This window comes from Aethalodelphis obliquidens, unplaced genomic scaffold (genome assembly GCF_003676395.1).
Source record: "Aethalodelphis obliquidens isolate GAN/ISIS:26980383/991018 unplaced genomic scaffold, ASM367639v1 scaffold31, whole genome shotgun sequence".
In the NCBI taxonomy this organism is placed as follows: Eukaryota; Metazoa; Chordata; class Mammalia; order Artiodactyla; family Delphinidae; genus Aethalodelphis; species Aethalodelphis obliquidens.
This window is the reverse complement of record NW_020837975.1, coordinates 11,915,970-11,943,962: the sequence shown is the minus strand read 5'-3', so window position 1 is coordinate 11,943,962 and position 27,993 is coordinate 11,915,970.

The following is a 27,993-nucleotide window of genomic DNA, read 5'->3' as shown; positions in this document are numbered from 1 at the left end:
AGGAATAGTATCAGGCACTGGTGGTGGAGATAAAAACAAAGTGGGAGCGTGAATCAGATCAGAAGCCAGGAGCAGAATGTGCTTGGGAGGAAGACTCTAGGATAAAGGCTTCAGCAGAGGCTGCAACAACCCACGAGCTTCAGGTACCCCCTACCGTGGTAGTGGCTGGGTAGGGGGTGGTGATGGGCTAAGATTCTACTACGCAACATAGGACATGCACTAGTGGGAAAACTTTAGATCATCACATACCTTGTTAGAGATGCTTTCAGGTTAGACACAGACCTATCTCTTCAACAGGAGGGCTTTCTCTGTACCTATTCTGCCAGCCTGGGGACACAGGGAAGTTGGGTTTGGGGAGAGAATGACTCAGGCTCCTGTCACCCCCTCCAGCTGTGTTTGCATACTGTCCCTGATAACTTGAGCATTTACTTACATTTTAGCCTCAACCCAGCATTTCTGGTCTTCTGGGCTATTCGTTAGTTTTCACTTTGTTCATATCCACTATTTCAAATGGTAAAATTCCAGGACTGGAAAGGTGACTGTCGGAACTAGAAAGTAACACTAATAGTAACATAATTTGAATCTGGTTTATGAACTTTCTGAGATTCTTGGAAACTAGCTCTATCTGGATACAGTGTTTTAGGATGGCCACCTTTCCTATGAGCTCCATCAAACTGGACATACCATGGACTTAGCCATTAGCATGCTTCCTTAAAGTGGGTGAAGCCCCAAGAGACTCAACCTTCTGAGAACCCTTCTAGAAACTTTATTCTGACCTCACCCTGAGGGTACTCAGCGCCCTGCTAAAAGCGGCATATGTGCGTGCCAAATGGTTGCTCACCAGCCTCCATCTTCAAGACAATTAAGTAGCAATTTAACAGATCTAGATTAAGATGCTTGAAGTCTTATGGCTGAAGCTTTAACTTTCATATGACATTAACTTCAAGGGGAAAGATTTAGTATTGCCACTGTCAATTCAGACTTGAATTGCATAGGAGTTGGGTAACTATGGGCTATTAATGCCTACTCAGGCTTACAAGCAACTCTGCACAGACTTATGTAAAGGGACAGTTCTTATGTGATTGAATAGAATATTCATCAGCTGCTTAGTCATGTAAGACTCCAGAAAGCTTATGGATGGCAGTGAAATTCCGAAGTGTAGGGTTCTAACGGGCCACCAGTGTGTGAGCTGGAGTTTGGAGGACTGAGAAAGCATTCCATATTGAAGTGAACACCACTAACTGATGGCGCTTGGGAGTTAGCAGCTCCATAAGGCAATGTCAAGGTGGACCTGTGTGGAGAATCCCTTAATGGGTACACGTGTATATGATGCCTTTCTCCAGAGCCTGCGTCCTTGATGTGCAGGTTTAATCCATCTCTTCTACTTGTCCACCACCAACAACTTCACTTGCTTCAAGACATACCTCTGAAGTTTCTGTGGGGCATGCATTTGTCAAATGTCTATTTCTAACTCCTGTTAAGTTTCAAGAAGGCTTCTTAAATGTCTCTTGAAAAGAGGGTCTCAGGTCTAAGATGTGGGGAAAGCTATTCAGTGGTCAGAACTGTGTAACAAAGAACATGGGAGAAGCAAGAGGCATGCGCAAACTCAGTTCTCCTTGAGTTGGTTGGAAAAGTGCTGGAATTAACTAACTTGTCTCTGTTCTGATCCTTGAGAAGCTTCAAACTTAGTCCCGTCTTCCTGAAACTTCCCCCTTATAAACTTGAATGATCTATGTGACAGGTCCCTGAGCAGTGGTAGGCAACTATTAGTTGATGGAAATGAACTTGGGTAGATGTCAAGTGACTTTCTTGCCTGAGCCAGAAACTTAAGAATAGAACTTTCTCAACAAATCTAACTTGGTTATAAAATGTACTCAACTTGACCCATGCTGAGGCTGTGTTCCTCATCTGGCTGGGTATGAAGGGATCTTGTCTTAGCCTGGATTCCCTTAAAAATGTGAGGGAGGACTTGTGTAAGGGTATCTTATTTGGGGTGTGGTCAAACAGGAGGAGACGGAAGAAAGGGCATTGGTATCCCTGCTGTTAATCTCAGGGGCTTAATTCTGCTGAGACCTCTCAGATCCATCAAAACACCTCCAGGAATTATTTGCTTGAAGGATGAAGAGCCAGGAGTGTTTAACCATCAGCTTATGTGCTGTGAGCTTCTTTAAAGCTTAGCAGGCTCCTGCCTGCCTCCACGGAATTGGGGGAGCCCTGGATCGGAAAGTGAATGCAGAGGGGCTCACTCTGGGCAAAGGGTTATAAGCTTGAAGTGAGTTGCTGGCATGGTGCTGTCTGAAATCTTGAAGTAAGGCTTCAAATTCAGGCCATGGCTGAAATTGGAAGTCAGGTTGAGTTTGAGTTGGGGCTCCACGTATGTCATCTCCATCTTCAAAGCCTTGTGCGTTTAGATGTGAGATATTGACGACATGATCTCATGTTGAGGGCAACCCAAGGAATCTTTGTTACTGTGTGGAATGTTTTATTTCTGAGATGAGTTAATCAGTATGTAAAGTTTTAAAAATTTTTGTAGTACAACTACATTACACAGTGTCCTCTTCAGCTATGTCTTACTGCCAGACATCCTTCTGACATGGACTGAAATTACACTTGTGTAGCATTGACAAAGTTCTCAAATAGCAAAGAGTGCTATGCTAAATCAAAAACGAGTTGAAGAAAGATATGTTAACTTTTTTGCTTTGTTAAAGCAAAACCACTTGTTAGGAGGAGAACAATCCCTAGAATAGTGATTTTCTTTTTTTCCTTCAAACAATCTCCAACACAGCAGCTTTCCCAAGCTAGACTCTGGCACCTCAACAGGAGGATAATGCCTCCTTCATCAGAATTGCTTTATTATCTAATTGAACTCCATTAGAAAATGGAGGTAGCTGACCTCCCTGGTAAAAAGACTAAGAAAACGAGATTAATCTTGTTTAGGGAGCAAGGGTGTATGGGAGCTACACAGAGCCTGGAAGCCACATGCAGGGAACATGTAGGGTCTTCACTTCTGTAACCAGCAGGGATTTAACTCCATATTTTTTGGATGAATAAGATGCTGCAATTCTTTTGGAGCATTTATCCATCGACATTTAAGGTAATTATTGATATGTATTTTCCTATTACAATTTTCTTAATTGTTTTGGGTTTGTTTTTGTAGGTCTTTTCCTTCTCTTGTGTTTCCTGCCTAGAGAAGTTCCTTTAGCATTTATTGTAAAGCTGGTTTGGTGGTGCTGAATTCTCTTAGCTTTTGCTTGTCTGTAAAGCTTTTGATTTCTCCATCGAATCTGAATGAGATCCTTGCCGGGTAGAGTAATCTTCGTTGTAGGTTTTTCCCTTTCATCACTTTAAATATATCCTGCCACTCCCTTCTGGCCAGCAGAGTTTCTGTTGAAAGAGCAGCTGTTAACCTTATGGGGATTCCCTTGTATGTTATCTGTTGCTTTTCCCTTGCTGCTTTTAATGTTTTTTTCTTTGTGTTTAATTTTTGTTGGTTTGATTACTATGTGTCTCGGCGTGTTTCTCCTTGGGTTTATCCTGTATAGGACTCTCTGCACTTCCTGGACTTGGCTGACTATTTCCTTTCCCATGTTGGAAGCTTTTGACTATAATCTCCAAATATTTTATCATACCCTTTTTCTTCTTCTGGGATGCCTATAATTCAAATGCTGGTGTGCTTAATATTGCCCCAGAGGTCTGAGACTGTCCTCCGTTCTTTTGGTTCTTTTTATTCTGCTCTGTGGCAGTGAATTCTACCATTCTGTCTTCCAGCTCACTTATCCGTTCTTCTGCCTCAGTTATTCTGCTATTGATTCCTTCTAGAGTATTTTTAATTTCAGTTACTGTATTGTTCATTACTGTTTGCTCTTTAGTTCTTCTAGGTCCTTGTTAAATGTTTCTTGTATTTTCTCTATTCTATTTCTGAGGGTTTGGATCATCTTTACTATCATTACTCTGAATTGTTTTTCAGGTAGTTTGCCTATTTCCTCTTCATTTATTTGGTCTTGTGGGTTTTTATCTTGGTCCTTTGTCTGCAAGATATTTGTCTTCTCATTTTGCTCTAACTTACACGATTTGAGGTCTCTTTATACAATGAGGAAAAGGGAGGGATAATCTTGATGACAAGCATTATCAAGTGGAGTAGCATGGTCTTTAGGCGATGACCAGTGGCTCGCCCCTTGCAGGTGGTAGGAGCCTGCTTCTGCCAACCTGGAGTTTTCAAAGGAATCTGACCAAACATTCTTGGGCTCATCTACTTAGCATAACCTGACCCATGTCTTGAGTACTGTTCCTTCCTTATTGGGTTTTGGCTTCAGCATGGGAGACGTACTAGTACTGTGCATGGTCTCTTTTGCAACTTTGCCACTCTTCAAACCCATAACCTAATTATTATAGCCCTTTAGCTGCAGGACATGATGGCCTTCCAAGGTTGTCATGAAGGCCTCTGGCTATGGCCACATGTCCTGAGCTGGTTGCTTTTTCTTTGAAGTTGACTTCTGAGTCTGTCATCCTTTCAGGCTTCCAAAGCAGTTAACAAGTGCCAGCCAACTCCACAACTTATAATGACCGTGGTGCCCATATCGTTCAAGTGCGTAATCCACATGTTTCTCCTTCACTCTGTGCCTTAGCCACACGCAACACAGGTGAGTCTTAGTAACTGCAATACTGCGTCAAGCTGGGATTATCACCACCCCACTTACCAGCAGCAGCGCAGTACTTGCTGCTCTTAAGCTGTTCTAGTTCCAGACTTTTATCTTGAGAGTCTGTTTTCTAAGGCCTTCTACTGTCCTTAGCTCAGCTTCCTTGAAAGCAGAGCCCAAGACAAAGACTTCAGTGCAAGTGGTGTATTGGGGAATGAATCCCATAGAGCAGGAGTGAGGGAACCAAGAGTGAAAAGGAAGGAAAGCATTGAGGTTTGTTATGGGCAATAGGAGCTTGGCTCTGCTGAAACCTCGAGAGGATGCCTTGCAGCATTGTAAGCCAGAAGCTTGGGAAGCAGGGACATTTATTGAATGAATTTTTGCATTCCACTGGTAGATGGTTGCTCTCAGGTTTTAGCCTTAGGGCTATTGGGCTGCTCTCACTGGAAGCAGATCTGGGGCAAGAAGTGGAGGGTTTAACCCCCCGTCTTGCTCTCTGTGTATCAATCTCAGCTTCCGTGGAACTACAGCTAAACTCAGTAATGGGCAGAGGGTATATGGCAACAGACACTACAAGCACCTACAAAACCTTAAAGTATCTTAATACACAATTGACTAAGTAATAAGACTACCAAGTTTTACCCTTGTTACTCTTGCTTCATCTGTCATGGTAGCCTTGAATAAGAAAATGTTCTCTTGGCCATCTATAATGTAAGCCAATCAGAAGAAATCAATGAGTTTGTTATTAGAATGCAGTAAACATTACAACAGGAAGTACTTAAAGCCAAGGCCTTCTGTTTGTGTTAAATGGAGTCCTAAAAGACTTCACCAAAACTGATCTAGAGACAGGGCAGCCTTACTAAAGAGAATGATGAATGAAGTCAGCACCGTTGGTACGTGCCCAACCTCTATCGTTATATTTAACTGAAGTGTATATGTAAAGATGTCTTAAATACATCTAAGGCAGAGGAGCCTCTTCTTTGGGGGCGGGTCTGTTACCCATTAACAGATTAGGTGGTTTGATCTCACAGATTCTCCAGAGGAGAAGAGGCTATGAGCCTCAAGGTTTTCCCAGTTCTGCTCTTACAGCCACATCTAAATGACTTGTCTGGTAGAGGGTTGCAGTAGGAAGGTGCCTTACAACTTAGGGGGGTGAAGGAGAACTTAGGGGGTGAAGGTCCCTTGGGTCCTAATGTGCCCTTCCCCGAGCCCCTACTTGGCACCTCGGGAAGATGGTTGGGGAGATAGGTGTGAAGTAGGCCCTGGAGGTAGAAGCCAGGGCAGAGGTCCTAGGCTTCCCTGGCCCCCCCAATCTGAGCGGAGCTGGCCCGGGGTGGGCAAGGAGAGCAGTAGGGTAAGAAGAGGCCAGGAGGCTAGAAGTAGATCCTCTGGTTCTCACCTAGTAGCAAATTTCTGCTCCAAGCTCTGCCTACCTGTTCTGATCCTTGCTCATTCACAAGCAGAGTGGCTAAGATCTTGGTGGAAGGGCTGTCCTAGAATAAGCCCTAGTCAACTGGCCGAGGTCCATGCTTATCTGAGTCACACTTCTTCCCTCAGCACTTGCTGCATACTGTCAGGGACTTGAGGTATTACTTGGGAGCTTATGGAAAGGCACTATAATTGAGGTACCCCAGTGCCCAGGTTCTGGGATGGGAGGTGGGGTGAAACACCTTAAACCTCCAACTTCATTCCTTCCTTAGTCCACGGGGGCTGAGGCTGTCAGTGCTGGAACTCAGGTCTAGCCCCCTGCCTGTTGTCTACCTGACTGCCCACTTCCATAGGGTAAATAAAAACTTTCACACACGTAAACGTAAATATTATAAACCACTTCTTGCCTTATTGCACTGGCTATGACCTATAACATGGTATTGAATAGAAGTAGACATTAAACGTTTTCCCACAAGATTGGAAGGCAATAATATTTCAGAATTAAGGATTGTGCAAGTTCTAGGTTTTTCATGAACATCCTTTCATGAGAAAGTTGTCTTTTACTCCCAGTTTGCTGAACTATTATAATAAGTGGGTATTAAATTGACATGCTTTTCCTGCATTTCCCAAGCTGATCTATTAGTGTGGTAAATTACTGACTTAAACTAACCTGGCATTCCTAGGATAGGTTCACATGGTCATGATATATTTTTATATTTGCTAGATTTGATTTGGTAAGCTTAAGGATCTTTGCAATACTTATGAGGCATATTGGCCTATAGTTTTATTTTCTAGCAACATCCTTTTAAGTTAATATCAAGGTTATTCTGGCCTCAGCAAGTTGGAAAGTGTTCTCAGTTTATGTAGGCTCACTTCTGATATATAGTGAAGCCTATAAACCGAAGAAATATGATAGCCCAGGTCCTGCAAGAAAGATGGCAAGACTAGATTAAATATGCAAGAAACACCTGTGAGAAAATGGGGAGAGCTCCAAAGAGGCTGGAGAGCTGTCAGACTGCAATGCTGATCTGACCTCAAGTAAAGGAATGAAAGGCAGAATGAAGGTTGAGTAGAACTATGTCAGCCTGCAATGCAACTCAGAGGAGAGTCAAGCCAAAGCTGCTTGTCAGGGGTCCCACATGCCCCAGGAATAGACCTGCCTTAGTATCTCTATGACAGTCAGTCACTGTCTGGGAGTAATCATGAGAAGCTTGGCCTTCATAAAAAGTCAGTGAAAGATCTTAGAGCACAGCAGGGAGGAATTGTGATCAGTCACACTCCCTGCAGTCAGAGCTGAGATGCATTCTCACGGCTGTCGTGGAACTCTGCTACCTGTGTCATACTTGTCTCTCCCACAGCCTAGGAGTCAAAGGGCAGGCCTAATTGAGTAGTGCCCTGCTACAGCTCCAGATCGTCTCTTCCAGCCCTGACACCGAGCTGAAGGAGATACTTGGGAAGTGAAATAGAATTGAACAGCGTGTTCTCTGGCATCAACTTGTAGTTGATAGCACAGCCCTGATATATCAGAACTTTGAGGTTCTAGGTAGTTAGTGTGGTTCCCACCATCAGGGCTGGGTATTGGTCCTGACTGGCAGTGACAAGGAAGAGCAAACATAGTAGTGGTGGTACAAGTTATGGACAGAAGTGCAGGACAGACCTAAGAGATGAAATGCCCTGAATTGCTTCTGCCTTAAAAGAAAGTCCTGTTAGCAAGAGCAAAATCTCCCAGAGAAAGTACATCTTGGTTTTGCTGAAATCCCCTGCTTGGCATGAACTTGAACTAATGGGCCTGAGTACCCAGGTTCCAGAGAACTTTCTGAAACAAAGCTGAGGCCCTACTGAACCTCCATGTATACAGTAATACTTCAGTGTCTTAAGTGATGTACCAACAACTGTCTCCTGCTTCTCAAGGGCCCCCCTAAATTACATCTCCAGGGCTTCCCTGGTGGTGCAGTGGTTGAGAATCTACCTGCTAATGCAGGGGACACGGGTTCGAGCCCCGGTCTGGAAGGATCCCACATGCCGCGGAGCAACTAGGCCCTTGAGCCACAGCTACTGAGCCTGCGCGTCTGGAGCCTGTGCTCTGCAACAAGAGAGGCCGCGATAGTGAGAGGCCCGCGCACCGCGATGAAGAGTGGCCCCTGCTTGCCACAACTAGAGAAAACCCGCGCACAGAAACGAAGACCCAACACAGCAAAAATTAATTAATTAATTAATAAACTCCAACCCCCAACATCTTAAAAAAAAAAATTACATCTCCATTTTCCTTTCCTTGGGGGCCAAACTGGCTTAGCCAGGTGCTAGTTTAATTTACAGTGACTTGGTTTAAATCAAGTTCATAAGAAAGAAATTAATTAGAAAAGTATTTAGATTTAGATGAAGAAACCCATCCTTAAAGTCATAAAGTATCCTTCATTTTCTTAAAGCGCTGCCTCACACTTCAGTATTAGCCTCACACCATTTACAAATCAATTACAGATGGTTCTCTTTCCTTATGGATAACCTATAAAACAGTACATTCTTTCCCCACTGACCAGCAGTATATCTAAGTCAATGTTAAATTGCCATGTATGCATGGGCTCGTGTCTAAATTCTGTTCTATTGGTCTGTTCGCCCATCCTGCCCAATTCTGTACTCGATAAAATTGACAACTGCTGTAATTATAAATTGACTTGGTGGTTGGCGCACTTCCCGTATTGAGCCCTTGGCCATGGTAGCTTTACCCGATAGGCAAATGAGAGCTTCTAAAACTGCTCTCTTCCAGCCAGAATTAAGACAATATTACACCCCAGGAGGAAGTGGTGAAGAGTTATGCCACTTAAAAAATATCGAAAGGAGACAGGGATAATGGTGCCCATTATATCCATCTAATTCACCAGTCTGGCGGCTGAAAAATCCAGAGTCTGGAGCGAGTTTGCTGGGTCTACTAGTAGTAGCCCCCATCACAGCTGCAGTGATGTTAGCAGCTGCAGTGATGTCTACCTTTGTTAGAACTGATTAACCTGGCCTCAGATACATGGTGTGTAGCCGTTAATATGGTTAATGTCTTCGGAGAATCAGAAGTGGCTCACATCTACAAGGAATAGACATCATAAATCTGATTTTGCTCCAGCGCTTAATCAACTTGCATATTCTGTTGAAGTTTGAGATCAGGTCCATCTGAACGCACCGAAGGGCATACTGATGCATTCTGTTGATGACATACTAATTGGTCTAGATGAGCAGTAAGGGGCTAACACATTGGAGGTATTGGTAAAGAATGTGCTTCATGGGGTGGAAGACAAACCAAAGATTCAAGGACCTGCCACATCAGTCAGACTTTTACAAGACCAGTGACCAAGGGTATGTTGGGACATGCTGCGCAAAGTAAAAGATGAATTATTACACCTTCTATCATGAATACAGCACAACACTGCGTGGGGCTGTGTGTAAGGTTAGGATTACTGCCGTGCAAACATTGAGTATAAAGAGCCTGCAAACTCCAAGTGGGGCCCATGGAAGAAACAGGCTCTTCAGTCGGTCCAGCCTATGCTGCTTGGACCAGATAACCTAGCACACCCTATAGGAAGGCTGAGCAAATCTTTTCTGAAGAAGCTAAGGTACTAAATAATTTAGGCTTTGCGAGCCATATGGTCTCTGTTGCAAATTCAACTCTGCCACTGTAGTGCGAAAGCAGCTATAGATCCCCCCAGGAGGGAGGATAAACAGGTCAATAGCAGTCCTATGTAAGTTCAGAAACTTTTGTAGGTTTAGCACTTAATTAGAAATGAATCACAGACCTAACTTAACCTTTATGTGTAGATTGAGGTATGAGGTAGGATTTGTAGTTAACTCTCTCCCATATGAAACATCTAGTTTTAGTCATAATGTGAAAACATATTCTCCACTGAATTATGTGGGTGCCTTTGTTAGGTTTCCTATGTTCCAACGGATCTTTATTTCTGGATTTCCTATTCTATTGATGTATTCAGGAAAGGACTCACTGCCCAGGTACAAGAAAAACGGTTATCTGGTATCTTTCAGCTGTTAGCTCTTCAGGGTCTGCCTTAGCTTTTGACGTGAGGTCATGTGCTTTTCAGGGTTGCCCCAACCGATTACTGTACCACCACCTTGGTCAGTCATTGGCTGGAGGCTGCCCAGAGGAGAGCTTGCCCTTATCCACCACTACTTTGATCAAAGACCTAGATATTTCTATCCATTTTGGACCTCCCCTCAGGACCAAATTTTCTACATTGCAGAGACTTTGTCAGGTCTATACTGCAACCTGGTGGATTCTCCCGACCCACCTTTCCTCCTCCTTCCCTTTCAAAGGCATTTCTCTTTCAAAATGTCTGCATCCCTAACTCTCTCAGTATCTGCCTCCCAGAAAGCCTGACATGACAAGTGATGTATGTCTACGTTATGCACATACCAGACTGCCTTGATTATTGTAGCTCTATTAAGTCTTGAAAAATCAGGTAATAAAATTGCTTTGTTCTATATTAAAATGATTTGGGCTTTCTACTTCCACTTCCAGATGAATTTTTGAACGTCAGTTACTATAGAAAATTATTTTCCTTTGGTGTTGTGTTGATGATATAGATCAATGGGGGAGAATGGGCATCTTAACAATATGAATTATCCAATGTATAAATGACATATCACTCTACTTAGATCTTGTTTCTCAATATTTTACATATATTTATGATACTTCATTATAACTCAAGAACAAATCCATTGAAGATCAGCCCTTTTGTCAATGTTGGCTCAGTTTTCCTTATTGGAAAGACTTCAAAAGAATTCATTACATAGCTACCACAAAAATAAAGCAAAAAGGGATGAGGGCAGTAACCCAGAGAACTGGCAACAGCAGGCTAGTGAGACAAAGTGAGGGTCTGGTGTTCCCAGAGCCTAGGAACCGCTGTCACGTGAGGCTATCTGGCAGGAGCATGTAACACAGAGTCACTGAGATGATACTCAAAGCTGAAACAGAAGGTAAATACTTGAGCTGTGTATCCTCTGCCCAACATTCTGTCAGTGTGCCATTTTCTGAACCTAGCTAGAAGTTGAGAGGTTTGTTTCCGTATTGCTGCACAAGAATATGACTGAACCTGGCAGCTGAAATCAATACACAGTTACCACAGTTCCTAAGGCTCAAGCGTCGGGCACAGTTTAACTGGTCCTGTTTGACTGCTTCAGAGTTTCTCAAAGCTGCAGTTCAGGTGTTGGCTGGGCTACCTTCTCATATAGAGGCCTGACTGGGGAAGAATCTATTTCCAAACTCAGACGGTCAGTAAAATTCCGTTCCTTGTTTTGGACTGAGGGAGTCAGTTTCTGGCTGGCTGCTGGCCAGTCCTCAGTTTCTAGAGGTTTCCCTAATTTCCTTACCATATGGGTTTCCCTAACACAGATGGCTGCTTCATTAAAGCCAAAAGGGAAATTGTGACCTTCATCTTATGCAGATGATGTCTTATAAAACATAAGCACGGAAGTGACATGCTATCACCCTTGCTATGTCCTACTAGTTAGAAACAAGTGACAGGTCCTGCCCGCACGGAGGGGGAGGCTGTTATGGAATGGTGTGAATCCCAGGAAGCAGGGATCATAAGGGCTGTCTTAGAAGTTGCGCATCACAGCAGGGGAACCTGCAAATAGTAGTTTTCAGGGGGAGGGAGGCAAAGGATCTGAGTACAAATCAACTGACTTGCATGAGCCTGATGTCTTAGGTACCAAATATCAAATGATCCAAACCAGAACAATTGTAGCCTTTATTTCCTCTTCTCTCCTTATCCTTGATTTTTCACTCCAGTTTCAACCTCTCCCATAGCTAATCACTCTGGAGTGTGTTAACTGTCTGAAAATATGCATTTATCCTTGGGTAATATAAAATGTTGCATGTATTTTTCATTTACATAACTCATATTGCGCTATAGATCTTTCGTTTTCATTTAACACCAAAATTGGCTGTTACACTACATGGAGTTCATGGTTTCTAACTTCTGTAATTTTATTTTTCATTTCCTATAATGAACGTCTAGGTTCTTTGCCAACTTTCCTTAACACCAAAATGAATATTCTAGAATATTTATGAATCTGAGAATACTCTGGGATATATCCAAGAATGTGACTGTTGGGTTACATTTCTTCATCTCCTATCTGATTTTCTTAGAAAAAAATGGAGCTCTGTGCTAAACTGACAATTAGACATTGAACTTTGTACCCTGTTAAGAGTGTGAATTTCCTGAGCATCCATGAAAGGCTAATAAAAATAGATTCTGTACTAGGCCAGAGAATCTTACATTTCAAAAGGCAGAAATTACATTGTCACAAGGGAATATAATTTATGCAATAGAAAAAATTCCCATGCTCTTCCAATCTAAAATGCTCTGCTTCATAACTACCGGTTCAAAGAACACATCAAATACCCAGAGGTAAACTCATAACCTTAATTTTTAAAAACACATGTTTTTAAAGACATTACAGAACATTCAAGTGTAGCTTTAGCCCAATTCCATAAACAAGTTTTCTGTTTAAGTGAGATCACTAAAAGTAACAAAAGCAGAAATTAATGTATTAAAACAGAACTGATACATCCAAGAGCTGGCCCTTCTAGGTACTGGGATGGATAGGGAATAGCTTTTTTTTCTTTTTGGTTATGGAGTAGACCTATTAGATGATAAATGATGGGGCTTAGGGAGACTGGACCATTAACTGGTCACTTAGCTTTTGACAGAATGTTTCCTCAGTTTAAGCTTCCTGTCTCTAATCTAATATGAGAGTGGAAACAGGGAGGGGAAGATTTGACTACGATAAAGCTTAAGAAAATACTATCAGTAATTTTGACTTTGAAGGGAATGAGCTGGTGTATTTGAGCTCATGGATGTCAAGAGGCCTGAGTAACTGGGTTTATCTTGGTTGTATCAATCCCTCCGCCACTCCCCACTTTTGAGCACGAACCACAGGAAGTCATCTTTGTACCTTCCCCAGGGGGATGGAGGCAGGTGTCCATGGGCAGTGTTGTCTTAAGCAGAAGAAAGTCACGTCACCCATCACAACTAGAGTTTTCATCCTGGGGTCCTGCATGGAGCACTGTCTTGGGTCTAGTACCCCTTTCAACCTCCCTCCCCATTTTAAGCATGGCTGTGTTTTCTTTCTTGACCTTTCTGAAACATTGACATATGAGGTGAGGAATAATAAGTATAGGTTCAGCATGTGCTCAGTCTGAACTTGAATTTTCATCTTGAACTTGAAATATGATCATAGCTACAAATATTTCTCCCTTCCTAATACTAGCAGTATTTAATTTCCCAGTACAACATCAATAGCAAGAGTAGTAATACCATCTAAATAAACCGAATGCTTCTAATGGCTCATTAAATGTGATGTTTGCTCTAAGCCTTTGGAAGATTCTCTATCAAGCTATGATGTTTCCTTTTATTCCTAGCATGACAAAATTCACTCATTCATAAAGTTTGCAAATGATTTTTTGAAACTTGAGATAATGTGGTTTTTCTCTAATATGTTAACGAAGTTATTGATATCTCCTCCAATACTGATCTATCCTTGCATTTCTGAGACAAATTCTACTTGGTCCCTATATATTTTAATACTCTACTATATTTGATTTTCCAATATTTTTAGACTCCTTGCATCTGTTAATTATGTTGACATATAGCTTGCTCTTCTCATTCTGTCTATGGTATCAAAACTATGCTAGATTCATACAATGAATTAGGCAATCTTTATCTTTGGCATTTTTTTTAATGCAGCATATCCTCACACTCTTATCAGTCAGGGTCTAAACCTGGAAAACAAAGCATTCCAAGTATTTACTACAGAGGGAATTTAATCCAGGTAATGAGTTAATCTGAAGATGGAAGTGCTGGGAAACAGGGAATGAGATGGTGAGAAAACTAAGAACAGCTTCAGGGATGCACTACTGCCGCTGGGTTGGGGAGACAGAGCAGGGGAAAACGGCCTTAGGGAGCCTGGGATGGGGGCAGCTGGAGAGGTGGAAACCAAGGTGGGCCTACCTGAGTCGGAGGAGCTGCCTGAGACAAAGAGGAAAAGGAAAATACCCTGGACTCTTCCATCCTTCAATCCCTCACCAGGGCTTTCGCTGGCCCAAAGCAGCTGAGAGCCACTGAATGAGGACCCTGGGAAACGCAGCCTACAAGTTCAAGGATCGGCCCCCTGCAGCACCCTGAGTGGAACAGAAGGGCAAAGACCGAAACTGGGAGCAAACATCGAATGCTGGGATTCGTTCCAGGGTTTTGCTGTCTAAGCAGTGCTGCTATGAGCGGTCTTGACTGTGTGTCCCAGTACACAGGTTTAAGATTCTCTGTGGTGTATATCCAGGAGCCATTGGGTGTGTGGACCTTACATTTTACCGGAAACCACTAAAGCTCCTGTATATTTCCCATTCCCAGTTACGTTGAAAATTGTCGTGGCTCTGGGTCCCTAACAATGTAGAGTTTCAAGGATCTTCCATTGGCTCCTCTGAACTCCTTTCTCCACCTCTTATGTTCCCAGAGGCTGACCTGAATGGACTTCATCTCCCAGGCCCTCTGGTCTCTAGCTGGGGCTCACCAGTAGGGAGCACTAGTGAGAGAGCTAAAAGAAGGTGACTACTCCTCCCCTGAACCCCTCTGGGGGAGAATAACAGCTTCTCCCCTTGGTTACTGCACTAACCATTGAGCTTCCCCTACACACCGCCAACACCCCTGTGAGGAATCCCTCTGCAAACAAACCCTCCTCATGTTCTAAACTGAGGGAGCCGTTTGTCTCCCAAGTCGGGACTCCGACTGGTCTATAGCCCAGTAGTCTTTATCATAATGGCTGCTCACCTGGTGCTTCTGTAATCTTGTTTAACTTCTGTTCCGTGATTCTTAGTGTTACCAGCCACCTTCACGTTAACTGGTTATTTCTGTTTATGCGAACTCTGTTCACAACTTGCTCTTGAGGACTTTTTCTTACTGCCTTATGGGAGTTCATTATATAATCAAAATACTAGTCTCTTTTAGTTCGTATGGTGCAAATGTTTTCTCCCAATTTAGTCTTTTCCCTCGGATACCTCCTTAACTCTTAATTCTTTAGAGTAAATCATTTGACATCCTTGTGTGCTTTTTACACACCAAAGGATTCCTTCTGCCTTACCCCAAGTCATAAAATAACTTTAGAAGACAACGTAGAATAAGCTGCCTTTTACATCTACAGGTCTTTGTATCTGCAATTGATAGACTTTTGGCCCGTGATCGGGTTCATACTCGAGTTCTTTGCCCCATGTGAAAACCTCCATCCTAGACTCATGTACTGAAGCCCTCATCCCTGCTCCAGCCACCCCCTGTGTCATTTTAACCTTCTGGGTACTCGAGCCTATTCTGGCCCTTGCCTGTTGTCTACCCTTTCCACTAAATCTTTTATCATAGAATCCTAGTTACAATCCCTCTGTGATGCTCTAACATCTGAGGCATCCCCGAATTGGCTTTGTTGACTACGTCATCCCTCTGCAATGGGTTACCTTCTTTGCATTCTCAACATGTTGGCATGCTCGCTTTTATGAACAGTACAGGTAAATTTTACACCTGGAAATGGGCTGTTGGGCTGTTGGCTGTATGTGTGGAGGGAAGGGGCAGTGCATCTGGTCAGATGTGGAGTTAGGTTTGGGGTTTTCTTGGTACTGTTGTAACTCTCACCGCTTCCCGTTTCTCCAGTGGAGGCTGCTTTTGCCTTATGTTTACGGTGCCAGAGGCTTTTCCTCAGGGTTCCCACCCAGGCCCGGCTTTCAGCTGTTCCTGTGCCACAGAAAGGGCCTCTCTCCATGACCTTGCCCTGCCCCAACAGTAGACTTCTGTGCTTGTTGCCAGTGCTAGGCTCGGGATGGGGGGTGGGCAGGGGTAGGGCAGAGTGGTCCTCTGTTCTCCTTGTCCAGCCTTCATCCCAGTCTGGCTGTGTTCCTGGACATCTGGAATGGGGGTTTCTGAGCGGCTCTGCCCCATCCTCATGGCAGCCACATGCCCTCTGGTCTTAGCGGGAAAGTACATTCTGCCCCTTCCCCAGCAGCGACGCACATCCATTGGTGTAGGAACGGGGGCAGGCTCCGGGGTTTCCTGCTCTTCCCTCTCCCAGAAGCTGTGGCTCTTACCCATAGTCCTGGCAATGGGAGAGAGGGAATACCTTCCCTCCTACAAAGGTGGATGGGTTTTGGGTCTTGGCCAGGCTCGGGGAGGGGAGAGCATTTCCCACCCCTCTCCCGGTGGCATAAGGCTTTAGTTCCTTCTGAGAGAAGGTTCAGGGAGTGAAGAGGTGTTTGTACCTGGCCTCCAGCATCAGCCAGTCCTATCCCGCAAGCCTGTCCCACCAAGCAGGGCTCTGGTCTCCGTCCCAGTCTTTCTCGTGAATAGCTGGCGGGGATCCTAGGCCAAGAGCCTGAGAGCGTGAACTTCTTGTGTGTTTCAGAGCTCAAGATATTCCAAACTTTAGCCCACGCTTGGCCTTGAAGAAGTCCTTAATGTTCTGCCTGATTTTCCTTACCCACCTCTATGCAGGGGCTTCCATCGCGTCTTCCTGTGCTCTGCTCCTCAGAGGGGATTAGCATGCTGGAATTTAACTCCTTGATTACCTTGCAACCTCAGCTCTCTGGGATCAAAAGTTAAAATTTTGTGGATCATCTGGCTTTCTCTTAAGGGAAGAGCGTTCTCTTGAGGATTTCTGCATTCTAAATAAGTAGTACCTCATCCCCAAATCTCTAATTTGCACTATGAGTTTTTCTCTGACCTACGGATTATTCTACAGGTGAGACTCTTAATTCCCAAATAATAGGATGATGTTTTCAGTCACTTTTGCGAATGATTTCCGGCCTATTTGCCTTTAGTCGGTGCTCATTCAGTATAACTTGCCTTTGGAAGTTTGATTTGCTTTTTCTCTGCAAAAGCTCTGCACATGCTTAAATGTGTTTGCATTTACTAGGTGTGCAGTGTATTGTGTTCCAGCTTGTCGTGGTGGTCAGATCTTACATATCCTTACTGATTTGCCTACTTAATCCACTGAGGGAACTCTATTAATATCCCACTAAGTTTATGCATTTGTCTTTTACCTAGAGAGAACTACAAATTTTGGTTGATACATTCTGAGGCCCCAAACCATGAGTCACTTTAAAATGATAGTCAGTTTGGGATCAAGTTATTATGTGTATCCAGTATGTTTTGTCTGACATGTTAATATAGCTTTCGGCTTTGTTTAACTGGTATCTTTCTACCTCTTCAACTTTCTTGCAACCCTAAGCTTTGTATCTCTTATGTGTATATAGAGCTAGATTTTCTATGAGGCCTGAGAACTGAAGCATTTAGCCCTTTGTTATTACTAATATTTAGATTTAAGATTTATTCCACATGGTCTGATTCTTCTCTTCCTACTCCTTTTTTATACATTTATTTATTTTATTTTTGGCTGCATTGGGTGTCCGTTGCTGTGCGTGGGCTTTCTCTAGCTGTGGCGAGCGGGGGCTACTCTTCATGGCAGTGCGCGGGCTTCTCATTGCAGTGACTTCTCTTGTTGCGAAGCACAGGCTCTAGTCACACGGGCTTCAGCAGTTGTGGCACGTGGGCTCAGTAGTTGTGGTTCATGTGCTCTAGAGCGCAGGCTCAGTAGTTGTGGCACACAGGCTTAGTTGCTCTGCGGCATGTGAGATCTTCCCAGACCAGGGCTCGAACCCGTGTCCCCTGCATTGGCAGGCGGATTCTTAACCACTGCGCCACCAGGGAAGTCCCCCACTCCTTCTTTTAAACCGATTACACTTTTGTCCCATTATTTCCTTCTGTTAATGAGGTTATATTCTTTCTGTGTTACTAGTGGTAATGTTAAAAGTTACAATATGCACTAGCTAAGGCTAATGATCAGTACTTCAGCTCTCCACCTAGACAACTTTACACATTTAGCGTGTCACGACCTATTATGGTTATATTTATTAATGTCCAGATTATTCTATCTTCGGTGAGTGGGTACATCTACTGGTAATTTAGAATTCTGGAATTAAATCGTTCTCATCCGCCTTATGACAAGGAGACCGTATTGCAGGTGTCAGTGGAGTGGTGATAACTCGTGGCATGCTGTACCAATGATTCTCACATTTTGGTGAGGATCAGAATCACCTGGGGAACTTGGGGAAAATACAAAGTCCAGACACTTTCCTGCTTCAAAGAGCCTGGGCCTCTGTGCTTGAATAGCATTGCAGGGGATTCTGATGCTGAGTTTGGGAACCTCTGTATTATAGCATCATAATTACTGTGGTGAATGGGGATGATGGAGGTCAGAGGGGATGTACCCACACATACAATTTCTCTAACATTTGAGAGACGGGGAGGCAATAGTGATCACGGGGATTGAGAAGTTGGTGGCTACTGGCCAGAGTAGCACTGAAGAAAAATGGGAGCTCAGTTCAGCTAAATACCGATTATGGCTGTAGAGGATGAGAATTCTCTAAATGATGCCAAAGTGCACGTGTAGCTGAGAATCAGGCCCAGTATATGATCAGGACAATAGAGTTACAGGGATGTTAATTCTCACCCTGGCAAGCTTCGTACACTAACATTGGGCCCTGATAAATTAGGATCCTGGTCCAGGGACATCTGGACAGATGCACTTCAGATCCTTGAACCACCCAGTTTCCCAGAATCCTCTGGGCCCCTCCTTTTGCTTAAGGATAACGCAGGGGCCTCACCTGAGGCACATCTCTCACAAGCTGATGGTGGCTCCTTGTAAGTGATGCCCCGTATCCCTCACAGCTTCTAGGACAATTCTTGGTGTCAAGTCCAGCATGGCCCCAGTGGGGCAGTCTGTCCTTGTGACAAAAGGGATTATTCACCAAAGGATCTATAGGACCTGGTGACCCTGTCAGTAGGAACTTAAGACTCAGGAATGACTTAAAGGTGCTGGAGCAGGGGGTGCAGAACACTAGGCTGGATGATGGAGAGGTTATGGGGTGCTCTCACAGGACTAATGTCCTGGCAAAGACATATGGAACCAGTCTTAATATGCTTCTGGTATAGCTATCAGAAGCTTCGGGCAAGGGAGCGGGTATAGAAAGCTGGCCTATAGCATCAGTCCTAAACATGGCTGTGCGTTCACATCATGTAAAGATTTTAAAAAAATCCTGACCCTTAAACTTCCCATAATCTTCTACAAATTTCAGGAGACAAGGCCCAAGCATCAGTATTTTTAGAACTCCCCAGATGATTTTAACTTCAGTCAAGTTTGAGAGCTACTGACATGCAGCAAATGAGGAGGAGATAGCAGTTACCTCGGGAAAGTCTTAAGAAAGGGTTCAGAGTGGGCTTTTTAAAAACCTTTATTATACATCACCAGAGAAGCCAGCATGGTCCCCAGGATGCTCCTGAGGTCTGTCCTTTCCCTAAAACAAGGAAGGTACTAATGATGGAAGGAACCAGCCTCACTGAGAAATGGGGGTGGCTGCCATCTACCGGCCAGGGTTGAGAGGGGTAGAGGTTTATGTTAAACTGGACTCACTGGTGTCCATAGGGATAGTAGGATTTGGAAGTAGCACAGGTCAGGCAATAACAGTTGGTCACATCCACGTTGCCATAAAGCCAGAACAGCAAGTAGAGGGCCCTGATCCGCAAGGCAATTAGACAACGTGTGTCTGGTACGAAAGATTGGTGGCCACACAGGTATTGACCTGTCTGACGAAAGAGCAGGAGTGGGTGAGAAGACCTCACCAGCTGCTCCAATGGGAAGCCACTATCCCTTACTCAGTTCTCACCTGAACCAGTGCTAGTTAACTCCCCTTGAAGAAAGAACTACGTTGCTATGTAATACTATAGCAACTACATACAGTAGTGATTCCCCAAAGTTCATCCCAAAAGGAACCTATGGTCACTTACTTAAGTAACTATATTTCAGGAGTTGTTGGATAAAGGGTTAGACATGTTAATATGAAGGATGGAAAAATGCTTATGAGTTTCCAACTGGACTAAGGTTGTATGAAGCCAGTTAACAAAGTCCTCAGTCAACTAGTCCAACGAGCCTCTGGCACTGCTCTGCAGTTATTTCCCTAGCCCTTGATCCCTAAATACAAAGATATGCTTGGAAAAGCCCTCATATTTTTTCCTATTCTGGGGACTAAGTTGAAAAGCATGTTAAGTAGGTGGTCTGGATGGTTTGAATATTGGGCCAGAGAAGACTTGTGCTGTCTGTGCCCCAGGATGTCCCAGAGATTGCCTTTTTCTCTAGATGCAAAGGAGAGCACCAGTGAGGACACCAGCCTCTGAGAAATTTGTGGGGGAGGTCCTCTGTAAGCCAAGGTGGACAGCAGTGGATGTATAGAGCTGGACTCCCTGGCGTCCCTGGAGATGGTGGGATTCAGAAAAGCAGATCCAAGTTGAGCAGCTATCAGCTCAGGCACCCTGATGTCTGGGGAGGCTGAAATAAGCACTGAAAATGAATCACAAGCATAGTCAACAACATGGATAAAACTTACAATGAAGGATTTACCTGAATCTTGTGACAGAAAATGGTGATTCTAGAAAGCCATCAGTGTATTCTCTTGTCAAAATGAGATGAGACGTTATGTGCCTTCTGATCAAAGGTTACCGCACAGCAGTTCTAGATTCAGATGTGCACCACTCTGGACTCACTCACTTGGCCTGAGTCTGGTTCCAGTGCCTCAAACGCTGGTTAGTACTTTTTCTGTAGTCTTGAGAGGAAAGTTGCTGCTGCCTCAGCCACTGCTGCAGAGCAAGGGATCTGTGACGGCTGCATTGTGGGGCTTCAGGTTGCTCAGAGCCTTGCCTAATGGCCCCTCCCTCTGAAAACATGAGACCATTGGAGACACTCTGAATGCACATCAGATGTGTGTGGGAGTCTATAGTCCCTGGGGCAGCTCTGGCAGCGGGAGAAAGGAACCGATGGAGAAACTATTCCTTCTCAGTTGGAGGGATTTGGGAGGAAATAACTTCCTTGACCTCTCTAAAGACTTCCAGGCAGACTGAGAAATCAGTTTGTCAGAGAACTATGGCCAACTCGAAAGTACTCTTGTCATGGTTGCCATCCCTCCTTCACTTTTCCCATTTTTCTTGGTATTTTACTTTATTACAATAAAGTGTCAGAACCTGTGGCAAAAATATTTGCTATGCCCCAGAACACCTGGCCTAAAACACTCCCCTATTAACTGTTCTTGCCCAAATAATGCAGGCTTGAATCCAAAAAATGTCTAGATCTTCCAATTTATAGAAGATAGGGACAGAAGAACACGACAGATGACACCATGGGAATAAAATCTGCAAATCTAGATTCTATAACATCTGCCTTGTAAGTGGTTCCAATTTCAAGGAACTATTAGTTAAAAGAAACTTGGATGGGCTTGAATTTGGATCCTAATTGAAAATAGAGGCTTCAAAGGTATTGGCAAAACTCCATTTCTTGCTGAATGGTTTATACACATAGATGTTTACTTAATTAGTCTTTATGTCATAAATATTCATAGAACAAGAAATGATTAGAGCAGGTCAAAAATGGGGGTGAACAAAATTGGATGGGACAGCAATTGGGTTTTTAATCAGGAGGAGGATTCTAAGTTAGGAGGAGGATGCTAACTAAGGCTTCAGTGGTTGGGGGAATATATAGAATTGGAAAGAGGTACAGCATTCAGAATTGTGAGCTGTTGAAGGTGTGAGAAAACGGAGATCTCAAGAATGACTCCAAGGTCCTCAGAAGTGATCAGTTCAAATGGTTGCACCCCTTACTAAATAAGGGGCAACATAGGAAATAAGTTCTATTCTCTTGGGCCTTGAGATTCCTACAGGTCATTCAGGGGGAAACAGACATTGGCTATTAGAGGCTGGATGGAAGCCCAGGACACCTGCAGATGCAGAAGTACATGTGGTTGGTGATTGACCCACGTCTTTGTTTCAGATTCTGTTTTGAGAGGACTCAGGTGGAGACTGAAGCGCTGGTAGTTTATTGGGGACATAGCATGAGTGAGAGGTAGTGATACCAAGCAAAGGCTCACTGCCCAATGCACATAGAAACCAATACTGTGGTACCAACTTCTGAGAAAAGAAAGCTTTACTGCAAGGTCACTGGCAAGAGACAAGAGGCAGGGCTCAAACCTGTCTCCCCAATCCAGGGTTGGGGGTAAAATTTAAGGGGTTAGGGGAATTTCAAACTTGGCTTATAGGCTAGTCTCAAATCAATCCTTTTATGGTAACAAAGCTACTTGGGCTGCTCGAAGCTGAATTTTTCTTATTGAAGAACATCTTGCTTTGTAAAGGGCTCTGGTGGCAACATCGCTATTACTTGGGTTCTGTAGACTTAAGATTCTTGGTTCCAGGGTCATCCTGGGGACATGGGTTCCCATCTTGCACAAGCACAGTGCTGTTCTTGTAAAATAGCTCAAGGTTTGATTAATCAACAATCTGCTTAAGGAAGCAAAACTAGTTTAAGCTGGTCGGTGTCTTACATGCTGTTTCAGTAGTAGGGAAATGAGACAATACAAGGATTTATTGAGTTGGTCACCACTTCAGGTGATTGACTGCTCCATCCCATGGGAACTTCAGGAAAGGTCTCAGAAGAAACAGGGAGGCATGTATTCAAGAGGCTTCGTTGCCCCTTTTGATCAAGTTTTGCCGAGTGTAACTCCACGGTTTTCTGGGTTACATGTATCAGCACTGAGCAGATTCCCACAGGCATCTATGTGGCAGTGTCAGAAGCTCTAGGACAGGGTACCAGGTGGGTGAGATGATGTTGGGCTGATCTTAGGTGGAACTGGTCCCTGTAGCAATGGCTTAAAGATGAGATCAAAGAGGTTGAAGTGGTGCAGAAACATCTCCCATCCACTCCAGGGGAGTATATAGAAATACATACAGCTGAGCAGCTGGTGAACACCAACTTTTAAGGGACAGGTGGAGTGAGGTGCCTGGAGGAAAACTTCAAGAAGTAATAGTAAAAGAGAGAAGAAAAGTTGCCACAAAACCCAAGAGAGAGGAGTTTTCAGGAGGAGGAGTTAGAAAAATTGTATCAAATCAAACAGTAAATTCAGTCGATAAAATTGAGAAGTCATTAGTTAAAGTCTAGTTCCCAGAATGAAAAAGCAAATAAATCAAGGCCAGAACATACTAACCAGTAAGTGGATCGTGATCTGGGTAGACAAGTGACATTGGTACGTCCGTATACTTTTGTCATATGTATACGCTGCTGTATTAATGTAGTATGTATATTTTTATTCTCAAATATCATAAAATACTTACCTTCTTTAATACAAACCTTTCTTCACTAAAAATGAAAACATTAATTTGTCAATGATGTGAATAAAAGTGCTCTATTTTCTAAAGTTTGTTTTTAACACTCTGATACAGTATTTTGAAGATCTAAGTTTAGTTTGTTTTGATCCTTGGTTGTAAGGGTTGTCATAGCCGAGAAATCTCTTATACGAAGATGGGTAGCTCCAAATGAACTACACTGTTGGCGCTTATTAAATTGTGAAACCTACTGTTTAGTTCCATCGACTAGTTACACAAAACTCTGTTTTTGAGATTCTTCTGGAAAACTCACATCTTCTGTCAATCAATTGTCGCAACTAATTGGAAGGTATAGTATTTCTACATCTTTAACCAGTTAACCCAAACCTGATGAAATTGTTTGAAAACAGAATCTTCTAATCTGTTTTAAAACTCTTCCAGATTTTAGTATGCAGACACGAGAGATTTTAGACATTTTTTTCAGAACAAAAATCTCAACATTGGAATCATGTCAACATGTGCTTTTACAATACTCTGTTCCCATCGCATGAATTTCTTCAAAAGCAGTTTGTCCTATCATTGCTACAAGTTCACTTGTACCTCTCCAAGAGAGTATCCTACTATCAAAGTCAGCAAATGTGGAACATTTGAAATTTTGGAAAGACAAACGCATAACTCATCTTTAAATATTTTCTCTTTTTGTAGTAGGGAATGATGAATTTTTCATACCATGGACATTTGGTTCTTATTGCAAAGTATCAAAGAGTCAACTATGGTTTAAGAGTCTTGCTTTCATGAAATTAGTTCCATCAATGACAACTTAATACTATATACACTATTTTCAACTTCCTCCTGGTAACTCCCTGTTTGTGAATGATGTGATAGATGAATTGCACGTGTGGTGTGATATCCGTAAACCTACTGATATCAACTGTGGTTACACTTATATTTTCCATGAAGGGGCCATTTCATGTTGAAGGTGGCTCACGAAAGTAATTTTAGGTGTATGTCATTTTTGAAATAGAATCTGACAGATACCATAATCTGAGACATGTTCAAAACATTTGTACTTTCATCCAACTGTATAGCAACCTTCCACACTATATAATTTGTTCTAAACTTATTTCTTCAAATCATCTTGGTTCATGTGTCTTCCTCACATGGCACTTTGTATTTAAAATAAAAACAGATGTATTTTCCATGCCTCTGCCAATAGTATTTGGTGATAAAGGAATGTATTTGGTTTTATTTCCAGTGTGTTCTAGCAATTTCCATCATGGTAGAAAGAGCCAAACGTTTTCTCCAATGGTACATGGATTTTTTATCTTTCACTTCTAAACATTTATGGCTAAATTTAGTGAAATCTTGTGGAGTATTGGAATGATTGCATAACTTTACAGAGTGCTGACAGAGTTTCTCTATATTCTGAATACTTAGTATAAATTTAACCTGTCGAGTCACTGTATACATTTAAGAAAAGGGATTTTTCTACTGATGACAAACACTACCCTAACTGTCTTAATTTTCAATTAAATCTTTTGGTAGATTGATTGAACTATTATCTCTCTTAACGTGGCTATTGAAGAAACACACTAGGAGTAGAAATGATCAGCTTCTCTTATTCTCAGGGGCTTGCATTAGTTTCTTCAATCTGTAGTTTCACCGTAGCAGTCTAAATCATACACCACCTGTGTTGAGGATTAGTTTAGTTAAAATAATATCCCCCAATCCACTTAGGGCAACACATTGTGGAGAGAAGGCAGAGCCATGCCTGAGGGAGCCCCGGCAGCACCTCCAAGCTGGAGAGCTCACTCTTTGCTCATGTCTCTTGTGTCCCAGGTGCCCCCTGACCATCCAATGCACAAATGAACGGGAGTCAACATGTGTGTCCAGTGTCCTTACCAGCATTCACCAACATTAATGTGAGTCTCTACACCCCAAGAGATTTTATTGGGGTAGATTGAGGGTACATCCACCTCAATTTGGGATCTGCTGATATAATGAATAAGCACTTCAAGGACCTGATCTGTGAGGAAATCAGTAATAATTAGAAAACATTGGGAGGTTTTTAAACTAGATGAGGGAGACAGGAGTATTAAGCTATGGGGAAGGAACCTCTGGAAGAGAAGTTGAAGGTGCAGGAGGATGGATGGATAATCAATAGAGTATATCAGAGAAACGGAAAACCTGGGATTTAGGAAACATGGAAGGATTAACCTACCTCAGAAGAAGCCACTTCCTGATAAGTTGAGGGATGTGGTGGAAGATCCTAAGTAACGTTCGTTTGTGATGAGGGTAGGGAGCTGAAGGAGCTGGGGATGAGGACTTGTGCTGAGAGAAAGGGGCAATAAAATGTTTGTGGAAGAAACCAAGTTGCAATAGCTGCCATATATAATGAGAGCTAATGAAGGGTACAAGTCAGTTTCTTAGTTACGGGATAGTTATCTTCTCCTTCCTCAAAGAACTAACTGGTTTATGAGAGAGCTGCAGTTGGAGTAGCCCAGGGATCCTGTAACCAAAAGACCTTGCAGAGTAAGGCTGTGGGCTTCATACAGCTATCAGTGCCCTAAATGCCCAAATACAGGATAACGAATACAAGGCGCTTCCACCTTCCAATGAGAAGATGTAAATGTTTTCTGGACACTTGAATATACACTCTTAGTGCTGAAAACTGTCAAATGTCTACCAATTGGGTTAGATATACATTTAAAATCATCAGACATTCTCGAAATACTGCTTTTTCTAGTCACATAACAATTCACTCTTCATATGTAGCTTGAACATTTGTGTCGTCACTAGTGACACAACGCGTCATCCAAGTTTTCCAGAGCTCGTGTGCTCAGTCATGTAACAGGCAATATTTAAATCAGACACAACTGCAAGAAACTTGATCCCAAGCCGTGGGGACCCATTCACATAATGTAACACCAGTCTTTCCCCTTATTCTTTCTATGATCATATATTTGTTTCCTATGGTGTAACTTACTCTGCTTTTTAAAGTGATCCCTCAAAGGCTTCATAGTGACACCTAAAAGTTGTCTGAGGACACAGGACATACCCCAAGGGGTAATTAATGATCCGGTGTTGCTGTGTGTGCTCATGTGTGTTTGCGCGTACACACTGCTCACTGCCTTTGCCAATTCTGTCAGGTGACCTCTAGCAGTCCTGAACCGGCATGAACTGGGGTCTTTTCTGGTTCATGTGTCTTCCTCACATGGCGCTTTGTATTTAAAATATAAACAACTAAGACTGAGCCAAAATGTGAGTCATTGTAAACTCAGTCATTATAAAGCTCCGTCTTTTAGAGTCTCATAATTGGACTCCATCTTTCCTGAGGAATGAGTTTAAGGAAAATCCTGATAACCAGGCATACATTCTTCCTAACCCACAGTCCTGGCAGCATATTACAGGACACATGGCTAACTTCTAGCAAATAGTCATTAATGTGATACGGTCGAGTGATTAATGTATGCGTGTTCTATGCTGCCTCCTCTTCCTCCCTTATCTCTACCATCCCTCAAGCTCCTCGTCCTCGTTCAGATCCAAGTAATCAGGAAAACATGAGAATCAGGGAAGTTGTGTTTATAATAATGACTTTACTGCCAGAAGATAAATTATTGCAGAAGTTTAAAAGGAAAAAAAATACTGGGATCAGTGGGAGTGAGTCTATTTGGAGGCTAAACAGAGTTTAGGGAGGAGCTGTTTCCTGTGGGGTTGGTGAAGGGCATCACTGCGGAGAGGGTTTAAGTTGTCTCACTGCACAAAAGACTTCAGTTTACTGAGATTTTACTCAGTTTTAAGAGAGCAAAGTACGTCTAATGACTGTTTAGACTCTGTTCCTTTGAAGAGACCCTAGGCTCCTCCAGGACCTGGGTTGTCTTTGGGGCTGTGCTGTACTTCAATATTAAGTAGAGTTGACCCTTGAATAGCACAGTGTGCGGGTCCACTTATACACGCGTTTTTCTCAATAGTGAGTACTACACAATCCAAGGTTGGGTGAATGCACAGTTGTGGAACCAGGGATACAGAGAGCCAACTATAAGTTGAAAGGGTTGGCACCTCTAATCCTCATGTTGTTCAAGGGTCAACTGTATATTCACATCGCTGTGCAACCAATCTCCAGAATTCTTTTCATTTTGGAAAACTGAAACTGGAATACCCATTAAACAACAACTCTCCATTCCCTTTCTCCCCTTCTCCCTGGCAACCAACATTCTTTCTGTCTCTGAATTTGACTATTCTAGGTACCTCTTAAGTAGAATCACAGTATTTATCCTTTCATGGCTGGCTTATTTAATATAAATGTCCTCAGGGTTCAACCATGTTGAAGCTTGTGAATTTGCCATGTGTCAGATTTCCTTTAAGGCTGAACAATATTCCATTGTATACATATACCACATTTTGGTTATTCATTCATCTGTTGATGGACACTTGGGTTGCTTGTACCTTTTGGCTATTGTGAATAATGCTGCTATGAATATGCGTATGCAAATCTTTACAAGATCCTGCTTTCAACTTTTTGGGGTATATGCTGAAAAGTCAATTGCTGAATCACATGGTAATTCTATCCTTAGTTTTTTAAGGAACTACCACACTGTTTTCCATAGTGACTACACCATTTGCATCCCCCCCAGCCATGCACAATCTCTCAAATTTCTCCACATCCTCACTTTCACTTGTCTTTTTTGTTTTTTGGG